Genomic DNA, 9071 nt, shown 5'->3' with positions numbered 1-9071 from the left:
AGAGGAACTCTCCCCAAACCAGGGGACTTCTCAGAGTCCCACCCCAGCTCTTGGCCTTGGGAGGCCTGAGGCAGGGGTAAGCAGGTATGTTGCAGCCCATGTTCTAGGCATTCAGGAAGGTGAGGACTTGAGTGTGAGGCTGATAGACCCAGATGAGTAGATGGAGGAGTCCAGGCTGTGATGCATATCAGTGGGGTCCCAAACGGTCCTGTGCCTGCTGTCAGCCCTCAGAGGTGCCATACAGCCTTGGCTGGACACAGCCCACCCTGACTTTCTCCTCGGGGAATCCAGAAAATGAGGGCATTGGTCTGAGGGGCACAGACTCAGGAAAGAGGATGAAGTTCCAGGACTGGTCAAGTTTCCAGATTGGGGACCCTGAATGTGGACTGAAGAGCTCACTCTGCCCATAACCAAGGGAACTGCCCAGTGCCCCCTGCCCCCCACCCCCACGTCCTCTCTCAGCACTAGGAGGGTGGACAGAGCTATGGGCTGACTTCTGCTTGGAAGGTCTCAGGAAGGGGAGGGCCTTAGTTTACGGAGATGGTCCCAATTCTTCCAAGAGAGGAGACTGGGTCCTAACTGGAATCCAAATGAGGAACCCAAGTGCTCACCAGGGGACCTCGCTCCAGAAGGGGAGGCCACCCAGAGCCCCACCCCTGTTGGCAGTACCGGGAGCTCCATGCAGGGGTAGGCACATGTGGTGTACCCAAGTTCTCCCTCTAGGGAGGCAGGGAGGTAAGGGCTTTGTTCAGAGGCTGGTGGACTCATGTCAGTAGAGGGACTCCCAGTGAGCCCAGGCCAGAGAAGGCCCTCACTGAGCTGTCAGCCCCAGGTCCCTTCTCCTCTTAGGGATTCCAGGAAGGTGGGGGCCAGGTTTTAGGGGTCAACTTCAGTACAACAGAAGGGAGGGGCCCAGGCCCTGCCAACAGTTGATATTGATGGTGCTGACCGTAAACTGACAGGCCTCCACCCAGCAGGGAGGATCCCCGCTACCAGCCCCTGCTGTCACCCCAGGCAGCCCCAGGCAAGGCTGGTGGGCTGCAGCCCAAGGCACATTCTAACTTCTTCGGGGGTCCTCAGGGGACAGGCTGACCGAAGAACAGGAGCCCTGTGGGGTCCAAGAGCAGTGCCCTAGCAAAAGGGCTCACAGCCTCTCACCCTTCTCCTCCAGGAGCCACACCACATGCCCTCCTGCCACATTCCCTTCTGCTGTCCTTAGCCACAGTCATCATGTCTTGAGGTCCGAAGAATAAGCTCTATGCCCGTGAGAAAAGCCGCCAGGCCTGAGATGAGTCCTAGAGCCTTGGGGACGTACGGGCCACTATCGCAGTGGAAGAAGAGTCTCCGTCCTCCTTCTCTCCTTCTTTTGGGCATATTCCCCAGAGCAAGGGTGATGTCAGGTCACAGAGCACTGTGCAGGAGCCTCGGAGAGTGCCAAACACCACCACTGTTTTCTGTGGGTGTTTTAGGCACAGAATCTTAAGAAGGTGCTAAGAGCAATGATGAGGAAAGCAGAAGTTCCTGCCAGGCTAATGTGAATATTTTTATATCATCGTTCACTAGAGTGGAGTCCCCTTAAGTCAGCTATATGGAGCCAAGGAGAGCAGACACACTATGAAACGGCTTTTCTTTTCCAAATCAACCTAATATGCACCCAAAAAAAGTGGCAAAGCTAAGTGGGTTTGGTCAACATACCCACAAATACTCAAGAATGGGCAAAATGAAAACTGAGAAACAAGACTGGGAGGGAAACAGGAGAGGAAGAGTTGGCCTCAAACTAAGCTCTGAGAAGAACTCGTAGAAGGGCAAAGCTATGAGCAAGCACTTTGAAGGATGGGCAGATGTGTGATGAGGTGGGGAGGAGTGAGAAGGACCTCTAGGGCAGAAGGGGTCTCTCTCTCCACACTTGCCCATTGAACACTGTCATTCAATTCTCTGTGCATTTATTGGGGAGCCAGTGGGCTCCAACAGGGTGGCTCTCTGCACAGATAACAGATACGTGAACAAGACAATCCCCCCTCTTTTGTAGGCCAACAGGCTAGGGATAAAAGATCTCAGTATCCCTTGACGTTAAGATTCTCCAAGGAATTAGAACCCTCAATCACAACATTAGCAGGGGAAAAAAACAAGAGCTTGACAAAATCAGGAGTGTCTTTCTTTTCTGGGTAAAGTTAATTTTGTTTCTTTTACCATGAGTCAGAATTTCAGGACATCAGTGCATTGAGATTATCCAGAGGAATTCTGATATCACTCTTCCTTTTTTTTTTCAACTCTGAAATCTATATTGCATACAGAAAAGCCTATAAAATGTGTGTGTAGAGTCGAAAGAATAATTACATGAACACTATGTGCCCACATGTAGATTAAGAAACAACATTGTCACTACCTCAGTAACCCCCAGTGGTCCTTCCCTAATGATATACCCCTTCCTACCTGCTATGGACTGAATGATTATGCCCCCCACCAATATGTTGAAGCCCCAATGGCATGGTATTTGGAAGTGGGGCCTTTGGAGAGGTAATTAGGTCACAAGGGTGGAACCGCCATGATGGGATTAGTGTCCTTAAAACAGGAGAGCCAGCCCTCCACCTACCCCTTGTGAGGACATAAGAAGAAAACAGACTTCAACAAATCAGGAAGAGGGCCCTCACCAAGACCTGCATTGGCTAGCACCTTGATCTTGGACCTCTCAGCCTCCAGAACTGTGAGAAATAAATGTTTGCTGTTAAAGTAACCCAGTCTATGGTAATTTGTTCTAGCAGCCTGAGCTAAGACACTACCCCGGAGGTAACCACTATTCTGAATTTTGTGGTATTTGTTTTCTTTTCTTTCCCCCCACTTTGAATATATCTTTAAACAATCTAATCCTTTGTCCAGTTTTACCTGCTTTTGAACTTTATATAAATGGAACTGGGGCACCTGGGTGGCTCAGTCAGTTAAGCATCTGCCTTCGGCTCAGGTCATGATCCCAGGGTTCTGGGATCGAGCCCACGTACAGCTCCTTGCTCAGCGGGGAGCCTGCTTCTCCCTCTCCCTCTGCTGCTCCCCTGCTTGTGCTCTCTCTCTCTCTCTCTGTCAAATAAATAAAATATTTTTTTAAAAGATTTTATTTATTTATTTGACAGAGTGAGACACAGTAAGAGAGCGATCACAAGCAGGGGGAGTGGGAGAGGGAGAAGCAGGCTTCCTGCTGAGCGGGGAGCCCGATGCGGGACTCGATCCCAGGACCCTGGGATCATGACCTGAGCCGAAGGCAGACGCTTAACGACTGAGCCATCCAGGCACCCCAAATAAATAAAATCTTTTAAAAAATTAAATAAATAAATGGAACTACACTGTAGGTAATCATCTGTGACTTGTTTTTTTTGTTGTTGTTTTCTATTATATTTGTGATATTCACCCATGTTGAAGCATGTGGTTCTAGTTTGCTCATTCCCATTGCTGTGTAACATTTGTTTTGTGGCAGTCTCAGCCTATCAATAAGCAATGTTATGGTTGGACCGGCCCTTGTGGTTCTTATTATGATTGTAAGGTGCTCTTCAGCAATAATCAATGACCATCAGGGAAATTTGAAAAATGAAGGTTTATTGTTTATAGGACCTAGAAATTACACAGCACACCTAGGGCTACACAGTGAGGTTGCAGGTAGAGAGAGAGAGAGCCAGCTAACTTGGTATTCTGCTTTTATTGGGGACAAGGATGGGGGCCTAGGATTTCCACAAGTTCACTTTTTATTGGTAAATTTAAAACATAAGAGCAGGAATTCAAAGCATAGGAAGAGAAAGAAAAATAGTGGCCCAAATGTTCAGTTACAGAAATCAACCAAGATCTCTAAAACAAAGAAGTCTGGGGGCTAGGGAGTGGCATGGCTCTTTATCTAGTCTGGTATGGCTGGCAATGTATTTATTCGAGATAGATAGCCCTCTTTGAAGAGGATCCTCAGTAATCAAAACTTAAATCAGGCATTTGCATTACAAAAAGAAAAGCCAACCGTCAGGGCTTACAATACACATTCCAATGTATAAATATGCCTCAATGTATTTATCCACTTTACTTTGGTTAATCTTTGAGTTGTTTAATGCTACTATGAAAACTTTTGTAGTTATCTCCTGGTTCACTTGTACAAAAGGTTTTCTAAGTTTCATATCTAGTACTGGAATTACTGGGTCATAGGACATGCACACGTTCAAGTTTACTAGGTAGGTGATACCTAACTCTTTCCAAAGTGGTGATTCTAATTTTCACCACAATGGAAGAGAATATGTTGATCTATATCTTTCACCAACATTTGGTATTTTTTCACTTTTAAATTTTTGTCCATTTGATGTGTAGTGATAGCTCATTGGGGTTTTAGTTTGCATTTCCTTGTTTACTCTTGAGGTGGATGGCCTTGCCATGTGTTTTCTGCTCATTTGGATATCCTCTTCTGAGAGGTCTATTTAAATTCTGTACTTATTTTTATGTTAGGTTGTTTCCTTACTGATTTTTATTTGAGTTCTTTATATAATCCTCACATAGTTAACATGTTTTGTAAATATCTTACACTACCTGTTTTTTCATAATTTTTACGGTGAATTTTAAAGATGTCTTGAATTTTAAGGATTTCTTTCAAATTTATCAATGCCTCCCTTAAAATTCCATAGTTTTTATTTCTTGTGTAAGAAATCCTGCCCTACTTTAAGATGATAAAATATTCGGGGCTCCTGGGTGGCTCAGTCGGTTAAGCATCCAACTCTTGATTTTGGCTCAGGTCATGATCTCAGGGTTGAGAAATGGAGCCCTGCATTGCGTTCCACACTGGGTGTGGAGCCTGCTTGAGGTTCTCACTCTCCCTCTCCCCTACCCTCCTAAAAAAAATAAAATAAAATAAAATATTCTCTCATATTTTCTTCTAAAATTTTTGTTATTTTGCCTTTCATATTATTTCTTTAATTCAACTGGTATGAATCTTTGAGTAACTTTTGAGAAATGTATGACATTTCTTTCTTATCCATATTCAATGCCAATTACTGAAAAATTCATCCTCTCCCCAATGATGTTCCATGCCTCCAGTCTTGTACTAAAAGTCCACACATGAGTGTATTTCAGGGTTCTGTGTTGTTCCATAGTTTTATTAGTCTATCCCTGAGATGACACTACATTGTCTTAATCACTATAGCTTTAATACTAAGCCCTGCTATCAAGGAGGGTAAATCCCCTCATCCTGCTCTTGAACCTCCTTTCTTTGTTCTTCTTCGCCCTTTATACTCTTCCACATAAATTTTAGAATCAACTTGTCAATTTTTATAATTATTGGAGTTTTGATCGCTATGAAATAAACTACAAATCAGTTTGAGAAGACTTTATACCTCGACAATACTGAGTCTTCCAATCCATGAATGTGGTGTATCTCTCTAATGATTTAAGTCTTTTTAATAATTTTCACTAAAGTTTTATAATTTACTCCACATTGTTTGTTAGATTTAATTTGAGGTACATATATTTTTGCTGTTACTATACATGGAAATCCCATTCCCTTTCAAATTTTAATTGACAAAAAGAAATGTAAAAAAAAAAAAAGTAGAAAAAAAATGTAATGTATATATGTACTATAATAAATGTTATATATACATGACCAAGTAATCTTATTAAACTCTCTTACTGATTTTCATTTATATGTGCATGGTTTAGGCTTTTCTATAAACATAATCACATTGCTGTGAATAATATTTTGCTTCTTCCTTTCCAGTTCTTCCTTATGTTTGGTTTTCTTGCCCTACTTGAGTCCTTCATGCTATCTGACCTCAGAAGGCACTTAGGATGTCCCCATTGACAATGATGTTTGCTCTTAACTTTTTGTATGAGGTTGAAAGATACAAAAATTGGTGACATTTGACCATTTTTGACTTACAAAAATAGCAATTTCATATGTTTTAACCTAACAGGTGCTCTTAGCAGGTTAAGGTGGTTCCCTCCTATTCTGGTTTTTTTTAAAAGGTTTGAGGTAATTTTTTATATTATGAATGATGCTGGTTTTTTTTTTTTTAAAATGCTTTTTCTGCATCTGCTGAGTTAATATATTTTAATGTTTTCTTGTTAATGATTGATTTCTAAATACTAAATCTTGTGTTTCTGGATTAAACTCAACATTTCTTATTTAATATTTGGTAGTTATATTCTGGAATGAACATGTCCTATGAACATGAATTATGAATTCATGTTGAATGAATTATAAATTATGTCCTGTGGTTTTATTTTATTATACTGTGTGTACAAATATTACCTGTGCCCATTTGTTCTATCTTTGGTATCTGTAATTCTGATTAGATGTGTATTAGTCTTCTCATGCAATTCCCATGCAATTCTTTTAACCTATCTTTTACTTTTCCTTTGTGTTTATCTTTCTTTAATGCATTCTGGTTAATTTCTTCAAATAAATCTTCCAGTTTATTAGTTTTTTCTACAACTGGATCTAATTTCTGTTAAACTGCTCTTTTTGAGTTATTTACCTATTTTTAAGTTCTAAAGGTTCTATTTCAAATCTATGTGGCCATTTTTCACAATTTTTTGTCCCCTGCATGTATTTTAAAAATTCTCTATTTCTTCTTTAAGTATAGTAATCATCAGCTATTTTATATTCTGTGACTAATATGTGAAACCTTTTAAGTCTGTTTCTCCTTGCTCTTGTTTTTTCTGCTCTCATTCATGGTGCCATATTTTCTTCCATTTTTCAAATCTCTTTTGCTTCTTGCTTGTATTTAGGTGTTTGGGTTTTTTTTACTATAGATTTATGTATTATTATTCGAGAGAGAGAGAGAGCATGCACATGAGCAGGAGAGGGAGAGAGAGTCTCAAGCAGACTCTACACTGAGCAGGGAGCCCGATGTGGGGCTTGATCCCATGACCCTGAGATCATGACCTGAGCCTAAACAGAGTCAGATGCTTAATCGACTATGCCACCCAGGTGCCCCTCTTGCTTGTATTTCTTAAAAAAATTTATTTGCTGGAATCCTTGGAGATCTGAAATGAAGTTCCTAGTATAGAGAGAACTGGCTTTGGCTTTGGCCTGCCAGCTGTGGACACTAAGCAAACCTGTCTAAAACCACTACATTATTGGTTTCAGGTTTTGTTGAACACTCAAGAAATATGAATTTGGGCTGCCTAGGCTCTAAAGAAGCAGTTTATGATTACATCTTCCTGAGGGCATCTCTTCCCTTTCTTCTCAGTACCAAGGTTCAGAGAGCAATTTTCATTGCAGTCCCCTGACCCTACAGCCCTTCGGGCTCCCAGTGTTTTGGCTGGGGCCTTCTGACAGACTCGTCCTCTTAGGCAGGCCCTTGATTTTTTTCCCTGAATCCATGCCACACAACAGTGTGACACTGTTCAAGTTCACATCAGTTTGGCCAGTACTTTCATTATCAAAGACTGCTTCAGTACACTATTTAGCTCTCTTGGTTTCCATCTTTATACAATTTATTATCTACATGTTCCTTTCTTCCTAACTATCAGCTCTTCTAATAACTTTTTAAACCTAGTATTTTAAATTGTTTTCAGCAGGAGGGTCAATCTGGAAACTCTGCCTGTGCTATTACTGGAAACTGAAGTCCAAATGCAATATTTTTTATATAATTACTTTGTAACTGGTTACTTTTCTATTGTAACACCTATCATGTAGTCAATGAGTGTAATTAGCAACCCTTAGGCTCAAACTTATTCCCTGGGCAAGCTGATGCAGAGAAACAGAATCAGATGCATTCTAGTACTTAAGAAAAGATGGCATCCTGTTCCATCCTGGCTCATCTCACATAGCAGTAATGAAGATCGTAGCACTGACTTGGCATATTCCTACTGCCTCTTTATTCTCTTTTCCAAACAATATTAAGCAGTATTCAGATTGTGCTCACCATGACTTAAGCCTCCATTTGTGAGATTTCTTTGCCCTCCAACCCATAGTTCAAGTGTGTCTGAATCAAAATGCTCAGCGGTTTTCAACCTGGGGTGATTCTGTCCCTCAGGGCACACTGGGCAGTGTCTGGAGATGGTTTTGGTTGTCACAACTCACTGTGGGAGTGCTACTGGGATTTAGTGGGTAGAGGTCCAGGATGCCACTACACAGTTCCCCACAACAAAGAATTATCTGGCCCCAAATGTGTATAGTGGTGTGGCTGAGATATGCTGGGAATTGATGAACCTAGAGGGTTTTGCCTATGAGAGGATCAATTCCTCAAAAAGTGCCAATGGCAGAAAATACAAACAACATATTCAGCCAAATGCGATTCTATTGCCTCACAAAAAGAAGACCTAATTGTTACGTCCCTCTCTAATGTAAAAATGACATCATTGTAGCAAATTTGGCACCATCTCTTCTGGGCTGAGTGAAAATTTTCACAGCAATATTTAAGCAGGGGGTGCCTGGGTGGCTCAGTTGGCTGAGCATCTGACTCTTGATTTCTGCTCAGGTCATGATCTAGGATCGTGACATCAAGCCCCATGTCAGGCTCCATGCTGGGTGTGGAGCCTGCTTGAGATTCTCTCTCTCCCTCTCCATCTGCCCCTTCCCCAACCACCGTTCATGCTCTCTCTCTTAAAAAAAAAAAAAAAAGATAAAAAGGAATAAAAAGAAATACTTAAGCAGTCCATATTTCATTCATTGCAGTGCATATAAACTGTCTTTGGGGACATGCACTCAGCATGACTTAGCTAAGTATAAGAGACAAAAGTCCCAATTTCTAGTCCCATTTGTTTCCAACAAGAGTGGATTCACTAGGGCACCTGGGTGGCTCGGTCAGTTAAGCGTCTGCCTTCAGCTCAGGTCATGATCCCAGGGTCCTGGGATCGAGCCCCACGTTGGGCTCCCTGCTCAGTGGGGAGTGTTTCTCCCTCTCCCTCTGCCCTTCCCCCCTGCTTGTGCTCTCTCTCTCTCTCTCTCTCTCAAATAAATAAATAAAATCTTAAAAAAAAAGAGTGGACTAACTATATATTGAGTTTTAAGACAAATCAGAGCAATTCAGGAAAGTCTAAACTCCCACAAGAGGGAATCTGACCAATGGTCTCCCAGGACATCCATGTAATAATTTAACTGAAATATGATT

This window comes from Neomonachus schauinslandi, chromosome X, assembly GCF_002201575.2.
Source record: "Neomonachus schauinslandi chromosome X, ASM220157v2, whole genome shotgun sequence".
NCBI classification, from domain to species: Eukaryota; Metazoa; Chordata; class Mammalia; order Carnivora; family Phocidae; genus Neomonachus; species Neomonachus schauinslandi.
The sequence above is the reverse complement of the archived record's forward strand: the minus strand, read 5'-3'. Positions refer to the sequence as shown.